This window comes from Triticum urartu, chromosome 5 (assembly GCF_003073215.2).
Source record: "Triticum urartu cultivar G1812 chromosome 5, Tu2.1, whole genome shotgun sequence".
NCBI lineage: Eukaryota > Viridiplantae > Streptophyta > Magnoliopsida > Poales > Poaceae > Triticum > Triticum urartu.
Window position 1 is genome coordinate 217061696 of NC_053026.1, and position 13901 is coordinate 217075596.

Genomic DNA, 13901 nt, shown 5'->3' on the forward strand with positions numbered 1-13901 from the left:
ATGAAAAAGATAATGCTGATGTTCATGAGGACTCGCAACCAAATAACAAGGAAACAGACAATGATGTTGAGATCGAACCACCTGTTGATCTTGATAACCCACAACCTAGGAATAAAAGGTATGATAAAAGAGACTACATTGCTAGAAAACATGGTAAAGAAAGAGAACTGTGGGTTCAAAAGCCTATGCCTTTTACACCTAAGTCAACTAAAAAGAAAGATGATGAAGAATTTGAGTGCTTTGCTAAAATGCTGAGGCCAGTCTTTTTGCGTGCTTGCTTGATAGATACTTTGAAAATGCCTCCTTATCCAAAGTATATGAAAGACATCATCACAAATAAGAGAAAAATGCCGGAAGCTGAAATCTCCACTATGCTTGCTAATTATACTTTTAAAGATGGAGTACCTAAAAAACTTGGAGATCCGGCAATACCAACTATACCTTGCTCTATCAAAAAGAATTATGTGAAAACCACTTTGTGTGATTTAGGAGTTGGCGTTAGTGTTATACCTTTCTCTTTATATAAAAGACTTGATTTCAATAAACTCACACCTACTGAAATATCTTTGCAAATGGTTGATAAATCAACTGCCATATTTATCAGTATCTGTGAGGATGTGCCTGTTATTGTTGTTAATGTTACTATTTTGACTGACTTTGTTATACTTGAGATGCCCGAGGATGACAACATGTCAATTATCCTTGGTAGACCCTTCTTGAATACTGTAGGGGCTGTTATTGATTGCAATAAAAGCAAGGTCACATTTCATATCAATGGTAATGAGCATACGGTGCACTTTCCGAAGAAACAATTCAAAGTGAATGGTATTAATGTTATTGAAAAATCTCCGAGAATCACTATTGGAAGTTTTGAAATACCTCTACCTACTGCCAAAAAGAAATATGAAATGCTTATTGTTGGGGAGATTCATATCCCCATTGAGGTAACTTAGTGATTTATGTAAGTTCTTCGGTTTCATGCTAATCGAAAGTGGTTGTTAATAAGACTTGAGCAACCTTATTAATGGATCATTTTTGAGCGGTATGAAGTTGATGAATTTAGTAAGCACTAACTTATGAACCTACTTTTTATTCTTTGTTTTTATTAGTTAAATAAAATAAAATGCCATGTTTTGTCCGTTTTCTGAATTTCCCGTGCAATAAAAAAATGACCAAACAATAAAAGTTCTCAGAATGCCCAGAAAATTTAATATGATTTTTTCTGGATATTTAAGAATTTTTGGTGCAAATAACATCAGAGGGAGGTGCACCAGGTGGGCACAACCCACTTGGGTGCGCCAGGACCCCCAGGCGCGCCTTGGTGGGTTGTGGTCCCCACGTGGGCCCCCCTCACTTATCCCTCCATACCACATCATCACCTACCTCCAGAAAAAAATCTCCATTGTTCTCTCTCTTGTGTTCTTGCTCGCAAACCCATGGATTTCGATCTCTTTGCTTGAAGCTCCGTTTCCATAACTGTTTCGGGGAATTGTTGCTTGGTATGTGACTCCACCGTTTGTCCAATTAGTTTTTGTTCTAGTGGTTTCTATTTTGAATAATGAGCTACTCTTGGTGCTACTATAGATGAGCTTGCATGTTGAATTCTTAGTGTTCTAAGTAGTTTGAATGCTTTCTATGGCCTCTATGTATCCATATGAGTAGTTGGTATCATTGTTGTGAGGTTTTGTTGAGAAAATTTTGTGGGCTAATAAATTTCAGAATTTTGTTCATAGGAAAACCATGAATATCTTTAGGAAGTTTGGCTCTAAGAATAACTCCAAGGGTGTCATTGGGGAGTCATCTGATAGTGATCTCCATCCTCGAAGGTTGGCGGAAGTATGACCGTGTGAAGGCCGCACACCCCGTTCCTGGAAGAGGCTGGAATCCTTCAGGAGTTCATGCAATATGCTGCTAATGCCGGCCTCACCGACTTCATCGCAGATGAGTGAACATCATTGAATCCTCACAAACATCTTTCTTCAAAGTTTTACTTTCCTGCCTAGGAATAATCCTCCTGAAGGGAGCTTTGATTTATATGCCGAAAACCATCAGATACCACTTACTGAATTTTGTAACATATGCATGATCCCTTATGATGGGAGCTTAGCTGAGCCTAGGCCGACAGAGTTTGAGGCCTTTTATCGCACTTCGACAGTGGGAGATGAGAGAGGGGTGTCAGCAATCACTGACGTTGGCTTGCATTTTCCTGCGGTTCATTACTTTGCTCTTTTCATTGCAAAATGCTTGCTTGCTAGGGAGAAGGTGGGTGCGCTTAGCTCATAAGACCTTGTTGTTTTGCGTTGTGCATTAGAGGGCGACAACAGTTATAGCTTGGGAGCTATTGTGGCTCGTCGCCTCCACTTTAATAAATCCAAGGGTAAAGTTCATGGTGGGATTTATGCTACTCGTTTGGCGGCTCACTTCGAGGTTGAGATACGCCCTCATGATTATCCTCTGACCAAGGTTTACCTAGACCGTGCTTCCATGGATCACCACCATTTTACTGATGATAGATCTCTTGTCATTCCTATTCCATATAACCTAGTTTTTAGCATTGAAACTCGTGATATTATTCTGTTGCCTGCACATGCTTTGTTTGATTCTGTTGCCAGAGGCGGATATAGGATCATGCCTGTGGACATCATCGCCTACTGGAACGCTCAGGCTGCTGCAGAGGCAGAAGAGGAGCCTCAGTAGTGGAATCAGTAGATGTCTGCTACTCAGTACCCCTACTACCATCCAGACTTCTGATCGATTACCAAGTTAGGCCAAAAGCCTCATCTTGGGGGAGTACGTGTTTCTCACTGACATTACATTTATGTCCACTTATTCATATTGTCGGTGTTCACACTTCTTCATTGTATGATCCATGTTTAAATTTTATTTTTCTTGCTTTCTTCTTGTGTATTTGAAAAACTTTGGAAAAACCAAAAAAATTAGTTGTAGCTAGTTTACTTTCCATGCATGCTTAGTAGTAAAATTAAAAAGAAAATCCAGAAAGATTTCGTTGTTCTTCTTTTGCTTGTTGGGAGCTTTTCCATGTAAATAGTTTTTCTCGTTTTTTCTTTTCCCTTTTGTTTTGCTTGTTCAAGAAAAACAAAAACTCCAAAAATATTTCAGTGTGTTTCTATGAATTTCCTTTTATTCGAGTTGTACCAAGGAGAATACCACGATGAAAATGTTGAGTGTAGATTCCAGCTTAGTCCATGGCACTCTTGCACTATTATTATTTTCACATCATTCGGTCGTGCAAGTGAAAGGTAATAATGATGATATTCGATGAACTGGTCGTGGCATAGAGAAACTGGTATGAACTCGACTTGTTTTGTTTTTGTAAATATGTTTAACCTAGTATCCATGATTCAGCCCATTATGATTAAACATGTTTGCAATGACAATTAGAGATTATAGTTTCTCAGGCCATGCATAGGGAGTGGATAACGATTTATCTTGGATATCAACATTGCGTTAAAATGATTGTGATGTAGTATGATGATATATGATTATGATGTAGTATGATGATATGGTATCCTCCTCTGAATGTTGGAGTGGCTTGACTTGGCACATGTTCATGCATGTAGTTGAATCAAAACCAACATAGCCTCTATGATATTTATGTTCATGGTGTTCATATCCTACTCATGCTAGTGTCCAATGTTACTTATGCATAATGCATGCTCATGATCGTTGTTGATCTCTAGCTGACCGCTTCTCAATCTAATTGCTAGCCTTCGCCTGTACTAAGTGGGAATTCTGCTTGTACATCAAGAACCTTGAACCCAAAGTTATTCCAAATGAGTCCACCATACCTACCTATATGTGGTATTACCCTGCCTTTCTAAGTAAATTTGCATGTGCCACCTCTAAAAATTCTAAAAAAATATTCGTTTTGTGTGCCTGGATCATTCATGGAACGACAGGAGGTAGTCGGTATCTTCCATGCTAAGCGGGTTATTCTCAGGTCGAGTGTTTACTCACTCGCCATCGCATGAGAAAAGGGCGGTAATAGGGATGCCCAGTCCCAAACTGAAAAATACAAAAAGAGTTAATCGCTCAAATAATAAAAGAAAACTGCCAACGGAGTCAAAACCTTTACTTTTTATCACTTATAAACCGCTACTAGCTTGTTTAGCATGGGAGATATTGATACCTCATAGCCGTGAAGTAAATGAGAAGGGTGCATGCCTCTGAATATCATTTATCTCTATTTTAAAACATGAGCTCTAGCACCTCAGCAAATCACTGCTTCCCTCTGCGAAGGGACTATCTATTTACTTTTATGTTGTGTCATCACCTTCTAAAACAAGCGCTAGAACCTGAGAGCACAGCTGTCATGACTTATGCATTATGTGTAGCTAATGTTGGGTGCATCATGACTAGATCATTTCTACCATGAATTACAATGTTTAGTTGCTGCTTGGACTCTGGAGGTGCTCTGCATTTATGTTTTGTGGTCTGAGAAAGGGCTAGCGAGATACCACTATTGTCATATTATATCATGGTTGTTTTGATAACGTGTTGCCGTTTGAGATGTCTTATTATTGCTCGCTAGCTGATTATGTCATTGACATGAGTTAATATAATCTTTAAGAGTTATTGTCGGCATGGTTAGTTATAATATTGGCTAAAAACCTGGGTGTTGTTTAAGCTTATTTATGCAACAAGAGCAAAAAAGTTCGTAAAAGTTTTTCATTTTTGCTTTCAGTTTATCAACTGAATTGCTTCAGGACAAGCAAAGGTTTAAGCTTGGGGGAGTTGATACGTCTCCAATGTATCTACTTTTCCTAACGCTTTTCCTTTTATTTTGGACTCTAATTTGCATGATTTGAATGAAACTAACCCCAGACTGACGATGTTTTCAGTAGTACTACCATGGTGTTGTTTTTGTGCAGAATAAAAGTGCTCGGAATGGAATGAAACTTTGCGAGGAATTTTCATATAATAAAAGAGAATTTCTGGAGCCAAGACCTACCGAAGGGGGGCACCTGGGTGGGCACAACACGCAAGGGTGCGCCCCCCTCACCAGGCATACCCAGGTGGGTTGTCCCCACTTGGTGGCCCCACAGACCCTGATTCCAACTCCATAAATACCTATTTTCTAGAAAAAAACCAGGGAGAAAGAATCATCACGATCCACGAGACGGTGCCGCCGTCACCTCCTGTTCTTCATCGGCAAGCCAGATCTGGAGTCCGTTTGGGGCTCTAGACAGGGGGATCTTCATTCTTCGTCATCACCAACCCTTCTCCATCGCCAATTCCATGATGCTCCCCACCGGGTGAGTAATTCCTTCGTAGGCTCGCTGGTCGGTGAGGAGTTGGATGATATTCATCATGTAATCGAGTTTGTTTTGTTGGGGCTTGATCCCTAGTATCCACTATGTTCTTAGATTGATGTTGCTATGGCTTTGCCATGCTCAATGATTGTCACTTTTGGCCTGGGTGCCATGATTTCAGATATTAACCGTTTATGTTATCATCATTATATCCATGTTCTAGATCCAATCTTGCAATTTATAGTCACCTACTATGTGTTATGATCCGGCAACCTCGGAGTGACAATAGCCGGGACCACTCCCGGTGATTACCGTAGTTTGAGGAGTTCGTGTATTCACCCTGTGTTAATGCTTTGTTCCAGTTCTCTATTAAAAGGAGGCCTTAATATACCTTAGTTTCCAATATGGACCCCGCTGCCACAGGAGGGTAAGATAAAAGATGGCATGCAAGTTCTTTCCATAAGCACGTATGATTTTTTACGGAATACATGCCTACATTATATTGATGAACTGGAGCTAGTGTCATATCGCCCTAGGTTATATAACTGTCTCATGATGAATATCATCCAACGAATCACCGATCCAATACCAACGAATTTATCCTATATTGTTCTTGCTAAGTTACTACTGCTATCGTTACTGTTGCACTTGTTACAAAACTACTGATATCACTGTTACTGTTACCATTACTACTGCTACTACTATCAAAACTATCATATTACTTTGCTACTAATTACTTGTTGCAGATAATTAATCTCCAGGTTTGGTTGAATTGACAACTCAGCTGCTAATACCTTCAAATATTCTTTGGCTCCCCTTGTGTCGATTCTATAAATTTGGGTTGAATACTCTACCCTCGAAAACTGTTGCGATCCCCTATACTTGTGGGTTATCACACTACAAGATGGTACTTACTATTATACCTTGCCTTTTTTTATTCCGTTGCCCCATTTCCAATATAGAGAAGATATTTGTGCACATCCTTGTTTTCAGGCCTTTCCAAAGAAATTCACTGATGATTACCTCTCAAAGCACCTCTATGGTTAGGAGGCGAGGAAGGTTTTCATAGAACACCCACAGTTCAATATTGAAGTGTTCCTGAAGAGGACGAAGGATGGACGGTCAATCATCCACAAGCACTGGCCTAAAGTTGCAAAGACCTTCAACATCAATGAAGGCTTAATATTCTCCTTCTCCTTCAGCAGTTTTCTAGATGAGATGCATCTGTCCATGTACCGTCTATGATGCTAATTTCAAAAAGTTCTAGATGTTCCATGTTAAACTTGGTGTTGGTGCAGTTGTGTAATGGGGTAGCTGAGTGCTGAAGCTATATGATGTTGTACTCTAATGTATTTCAAGTATGAAATCCTGCTTCCTTAATATGGAAATGAAATATATTCTGTGCTTAATACGAAAGGTCAATTAGATTAATAAATCAGTTATCAATAATAGTGAAATTAGCCTGCTAATTGGGTTTTTATATTGCAAACAGTTATTGAGAAAACACCATGGACGATGACCTCAGGCAACGCACATAGTTTCTAGGAATAAACCGTGTTGGATCAATGAACAATCACACACGACATCCTCTTGAAAATTGTTTGCATTAGGCCACCTTGCGCAAATGATTACCACATAAAAGTGCGTGTGATGGACATCCTTTGCCACATAGTTTCTTCTATGCACCATGTGTGATGCATACAATAACACAAACGATAAAATTTTCAATATCGTGTGCAATGGCAACGCTATCACAAATGATTTAATGGGGAAAATTGTGTGTGATGTACCTACGAACGGAAACGTTTTCCTTGGAGCGATTCTGTGGGATGTATATTCAAACGGAAACGTGTTTCTTGGATTAACTGTGTGGGATGTACATACTAATGGAAACCTATTCCTTGGATTGACTGTGTGGTATGTACATATGAATGAAAACGTTTAGCGGGGACTGACTGTGTGGGATGTACGTACGTCCGGAAATGATTTCCCCTGTAAAATTGCATTTTTCAGCACTATTGTACGTATAACCGTATTTGATACCTCGTCGGTCGCTGTCGGCATTATGGGAACCAGGGTACCCAGAGTTTCCTGCCTACGGCCCACGGCGTGGCTTCGTCGACGTCCTGGTATGGCCCATCTTCCACACCTTCAAGACAAGACCATCGTTAGGAGCCAAGCCTCGCGAGGCAGACAACACCAAGACCTCCGGAGGGAGCGGCCACCCCAGGCTAGCTCCTGAGACGCGGAGATTCCTATGCAGGCACCCACCTCATGATGTTGAGGTGATGCAAGCCATGACGACCATGGCCACACGGGCGCCAGCGGACGCAGAGTAGCAGGTTTCCTCTTGGTTCTAAGGAGGCAAGCGCAGGCGTGGGGTCCTGAGGAATCGCCCAAAGGTTTCCATTCCCATGCAACAAGACCAAGACCACCAGGATGACAGGATGGATGTCATCACTGAGCCCACCATGGCGTCACGACCAGAAGCTTTGCAGGCGAAGACCACCTTTCGTCTGGATAGGATGTACTTCTTGTCTCCCTTCAAAATTGGCCAATGTGGGATCCCTTCCCGCCATCATTTTGGAGGAGGAGGACCAAGGCCACTATAAATATAGGCTGGCCACTACCGTAGAGGGGGGATCGAATCCTCAGCTCACACCCACACAAGAACATGCCTCGTGAGGTTGTTCTTCCTCTTTACTAGTTCATCCTCAGCCCCTCACGAGACTAATCCACCCCAAAGCAGGAGTATTGTCTTACACCGAAGGTGGCCCGAACCTGGGTAAACTGCTACATCCATCTTCTCCCTTGTTCATCAAGCTACACCATGGGGGCGATGAACCGGTTGGCTGGTGAGGTTAAGCTCTTCACACATGCCCCAGAGTTCGAACCTTCCTTTGGGTCCACGGAGCCTGGAATCGTACAGTCGCACACGACCTCATTTTGCCGAGCGTGTGTGCCAGGAGGGCATATCCCCGATGGTTTCTGGGTCGTGTGGGAAGGACACCCCTATCGCAGCCACTCTCTAGGCGACGGTTCAGAACGCCATCGCAGAAAGGGGTTAAAAACTGTTTGTATAGCACCTCGCTGTACCAATGTTGATGGCAAAATTAATTAACCTGTCCCGATGTAGGTCAAAGTGATGCATGCAAGGACGATGACCTCGCGGGCCCACATATGGAAGCGTCACACGTGAGTGTCCTAGGATAACCACCGCCTGCATGCATGTGGCCCAAAGAGGTGGTGTGTGATGTTTGAATAGCCAATGCACAACTTTGATGTGGCACGTGCTTCGGAAACCGAAAAGTACCGACACTGAGTGAGGTGTGTTCACGTTAGGGTACATAGTATATATGCTAGTCCCCTCCCACCTCTTCGACGTGTACTATATACTTCCACCATCACACAAACAAAAAAGAATCAACCTTGCTTGTCAAACTAACCTATATGTCGGTTGTTGGTCGAAGTGATGGACGACGACCTCATGAGCCAACAGAAAGCATCACACGCGAGTGAGTGTCATGTAGGACAACCACCGACTGCATGTGGCCAAAACATGTCTATATGAAATAGTTGTGTAATGTTTTAAATAACGAATTCATGACTTTGATGTGGCACCTACCTCAAAAAACGGCCAACCCATACGATGGCTCACGACTCGTAGTGTACTGCCAGCTCCCCCCATCTAGACGCACACACACACACACACCGCGTATCCACTGCAACTACGATGCATGTTAAATTTTCCTGTGGTGTACATATGTTACCAAAGGAGAGACATTTTAATTTTAAAAAACCCAGACATCATTAAGACATTTTAGTACATTGATGGATTTTCTAGGGGTATAATGTGCAAAAATCAAATTTGAGCTACATGCACAAGTGACAATGGACCTAACTGGATTGGAAAAACACATGTGTCTCACCGGGTGCCTGTTTACTCCCCGTGCAAGAAATTTCAAACATTGAGAATCTTTATTTTTAGAATCTAATACATCCAAAACTTATTTGAATTCTTGAAACTTATCGTGTTGTCATATGGACACCAATACACTGTGGTATTGCACTTTTTAGTCAAATTTGAGAGAAGTTTTGTTGTAACCTTCATATTCTTACAAATGGGAGATTATTAATAATTGAGAACCAATATCGCAAACTTATTATTTATTGGAACCATGGGCGTTAGACTAACAATGGATACGTGCCATGCTTTAGTTAAGCAATAAAGCGACAACATTAATCATCAAAATAGAAAAACAATATACGTGCAGCCACGCGACCCGTGTGCCATGCGAGCAGTCCGCCGCGCGGGCCGACCGGGAGGCGTGCGTGCATGTGTGTGAATTGACGGGAGGCGTGCTCACTGCATAGTGTCATCAGAAGGCATGCGAGTAGTTGTGTGAAATGGCGTTAGTCATGCCAGCAGTCTAGTGCGCAGGCTCACCGGGTGGCGAGCCAGCGGTTTGACAGCCGCCCGCCTCTGTCCCACTACTCCATATTAATGGCGCGCCCGAGCGGCTGCAACCCCCATCCTCACGACACCACAATCCTCTCTCCGTCTGCATCCTCGATGCCGCTCTCAGTCCTCAAAGCCGTCAGTGTATGAGGATGCCGCCAAAGAGCCCCATAGGAGGGAGTGGCCACGCCGGGGCTGTTGAAGCACCGGATCACGGTGTGAAGGTGCAGACAAAGGTTGCCGTCACCGCCGACGAGGTATTGTTGCACATGTACAACGTCGTCATTGTTGTGCTTCCACAGCCAGAGCCGGAGGTCCACACCGACTCCCGAGATGACTTAGGCGACGACTCCGACAACGATGGAGAACCGGTTAGTCATCTATACCTATTTGTGTGTCAAATACATCCTAGGGTTCTCTAGTTACTCCTGCCTTCCCTTTTTGGAATAGAAATCTTATGGTTGTGTTCTCTTAGTCAATGAAATCTGAGTAAGTTTTATTAGATCCGTGTAGTGTATTTATTGTTTGAATGGTACAAATGATAAGTGATTAGTTGGTTCATTTGTGCAAATGATTTCTGCTAATAATCTTACTAGGGTTAGTGTTCGTGCTAATAATTCCTAGCCAAGTCTTGACAATTTATTTGGAATGACCTACATATATGTCTGTGCCATTTTTTCTTCAAGATTGGTCTGTACATTGACGATTGTGCTTAAAAATCAAATCATGATCTCTGGATATGTCTAAAAAATAGCCATAAATTCCTAATCCTACTTTACGACATGTAAACATTGATTAGATGACAAATTTTAGCAACTGCCAAATGTTCGCTAGAGATTAGTTTGCATTCCAAATTTGATGCCACATTTATTTACTATATGTATAGGTGCTATCTGACGATGTCAACATCAAGGATGAAGATGGCCATAGGAGGTACAAGAGGCAAATCCTCAGGGAGCTTTATGCGGGAGTGCATAGAAAGCGTATTAGGACCTGGAACGTGGGCTATCGATGCCCATTTTGCAACCAAAGGCTTCATGAAGCATATCAAAGTGTTTTGGAACATTCAAGAGGACGAGCCGTTGGCTCCTTCAGGCACAAGTATTCTTGCAGGATGGCGCATGCCGTGTACGCTGAGTACTTGGAGAAGCTTCACGATCGTGCCAGCAGATGAGATGAGATGTGGGATTGAACTATGTATGGCTATGTAGTGTCTTAATTATCAATGTGCTTGAGTATGCTTAACGACGGTTGAACTATATATGGTTGAACTATGCTTGTGTACGACTTATTATGTATGTCCGAGTATGTTTAATCTATGTTTACTTATGTCTAAATGTGGGATATGAATGCACACAGTTTGGTTGATGTAATTTTTGAAGGAAATATGCCCTTGAGGCAATAATAAGGTTGTTATTTCATAATTCCTCACTCATGATAAAAGTTTATTATTCAAGCTAGAATTGTATTGATCGAAAACCTTAATACATGTGTGAATACATAGACAAACAAAGTGTCCCTAGTGAGCCTCTACTAGACTAGCTCATTGATCAAAGATGGTTAAGGTTTCCTACCCATTGACATGAGTTGTCATTTGATAACGGGATCACATCATTAGGAGAATGATGTGATGGACAAGACCCATCTATTAGCTTAGTATAATGATTGCTCAGTTTTATTGCTACTGATTTCTTCATATCAAATACATATTCCTTCGACTATGAGATTATGCAACCCCAGGATACTGGAGGAATACCTTGTGTGCTATCAAACGTCATAACATAACTGGGTGATTATAAAGATGCTCTACAGGTATCTATGAAGGTGTTCCCTGAGTTGGCATAGATCGAGATTAGGATTTGTCACTCTGAGTATTGGAGAGGTATCTTTGGGCCCTCTTAATACACATCATAAGCTTGCAAGCAAACGACTAAGGAGTTAGTCACGAGGTGATATATTACGGAACGAGTAAAGAGACTTGCCGGTAACGAGATTGAACTAGCTATGAACATACCGGTGATCGAATCTTCGGTAAGTAACATACCGATAGACATAGGGAATTGTGTATGTTGTCATAACGGCAAAAGATTATGGGCCTTATGGGCCAAGAGGGGAAACACACCAGCCACCAGGGGCTGGTGTGCCCCCCATATGGGCCAAACGAGGGGGAGAAGGAAAGAGAGGAAGAGAAAGGAAATGGGGGGATTCGGCCTCCCCCTTCCCTTTCTCCCGCCTCCTCTTTCCTTCCCCCTCCAGCTAATATGGAAAGTAGGCGCCGGCCATGGGCAGACCCCAAGTAGGATTCGACCTATATATATGGGGGGGGTGCCCCTAGCACACACCAGATCAATTGTTAGCCGTGTGCGGCGGCCCCCTCCATCGTTTACACCCCTGGTCATATTTTCATAGTGCTTAGGTGAACCCCTGCGAGGATCACTTCACCATCACCGTCACCATGCCGTCGTGCTAACGGAACTCATATACTACCTCGACGACTTGCTGGATCAAGAAGGCGAGGGATGTCACTGAGCTGAATGTGTGTAGAACGCGGAGGTGCCGTGTGTTCAGTACTTGATCAGTTGATGTGACAAGAAGTTCAACTACATCAACCATGTTGTGAAACGCTTCTGCTTATGTTCTACGAGGGTACATAGACACACTCTCCCCCTCATTGTTATGCATCTCCATGGATAGATCATTGCGTGTGTGTAGAATTTTTTTGTTTTCCTTGCAACAATTCCCAACAATTTTATTCATATTAGGGTGAATGTTTAGCGAGGGTACAACTTTCAGATTCAACAGACAAACTTGTGAAACATGGTTATTTTCCCAAATGGAAAACATGTGCAATAACTTCCATTTTCCTAGTTACGTCAATCACACACGATTGGCTCTAGCAAATTGTTGCCTCTGAAACTCTTTGTAGGACAGAAAATCCTCACCACTCGATTCAAAAAGGAAAAAAGAAAATCCTTACCACCCAATTAAAAAAGGAAAAAGGAAAACCCTCACCATCCCCACAACACAAAAACCCTCACCCCGCCCGCCACCCCGTCCGGTCCCCATTCACACCTGCACAAGCTCCTCCATGACTCTGCATGGCACCGCTTATCGCCATGACAACCACTTAGCTCAGCGCCTGTCGCCGCCGCCAGGCTGCCGGCAAAACCCGCCACATTTTGCCACTTCCGATTGGCGCTGCCTATCGCCATCGACTTTCCTAACGCTGCTCGTTGTCGACCCAGCTCCGCACGATTAGGGAATCCGCCCTATTGAGGGCTTTTTCTTATGGACAACAAGGTAACTAATTTAATGAGATATTGTCTCATCTCTTATCCCAGTTCATCTGCCTCCTTTAATCACCCGAGCAAAATTGCCATGAATTCATTTTTATTCGAGCTAATTTGAGGGCTTTCTTTCATTCATGGAGTGTACAGTGCATGAACACATCAAGACTTTGCGGCCTCGGACAGACATCCGTGGAGTTCCATCTCACCGTACCAGATGACTTGAGGATGCGCCCGATATGTTCAATCTCACCCTACATTGATTGGCATGGCCTACTTTCCTAAACATATATTATATATTGCTACATTTGGATAAAAGGTGCCACATGCAACATATACGTCAAAGAGGATTTCTTCCCTGTTCTTTCTATATTAGGCAAATTAATGATGTATTGTTCTTTCGATTACTCTCATATTTCCATGTCATCATGGTTACCCTATCTGTTTAATTATAGATTTTTGACCTTTGATTTCAACTGTTGTACAATTGTTTCAATTTCACCCATATTTGCATGTTACCATATTTAACAATCCTAACATTTTCGCCAGCATGTCCCTTGCTATGCAACAACATCTATAGTACACAATCTTCCCTTTACATAAATCAAGATTACAGGGATGTCCTACTAAACACAAACCATGGATTCACAATTATTGCTTCTGTAAGACTTGATGAATGTGGTCACTCCTATTTTGGCACGGGCCTTTGGACAAAGATTTCTATGTTTTATGTACTGAAAGCTGGCACTAAAATTGCACTGCACATAAAAGAGCCTGGTCATGAGATATATGCTAACTTCCTCGACGATATCATCCGTCTAGACTTTGTTCGAAGTAAGTGTTCCTTTCAAGTATCTGCATGCTGACTTACCCAGCAATATC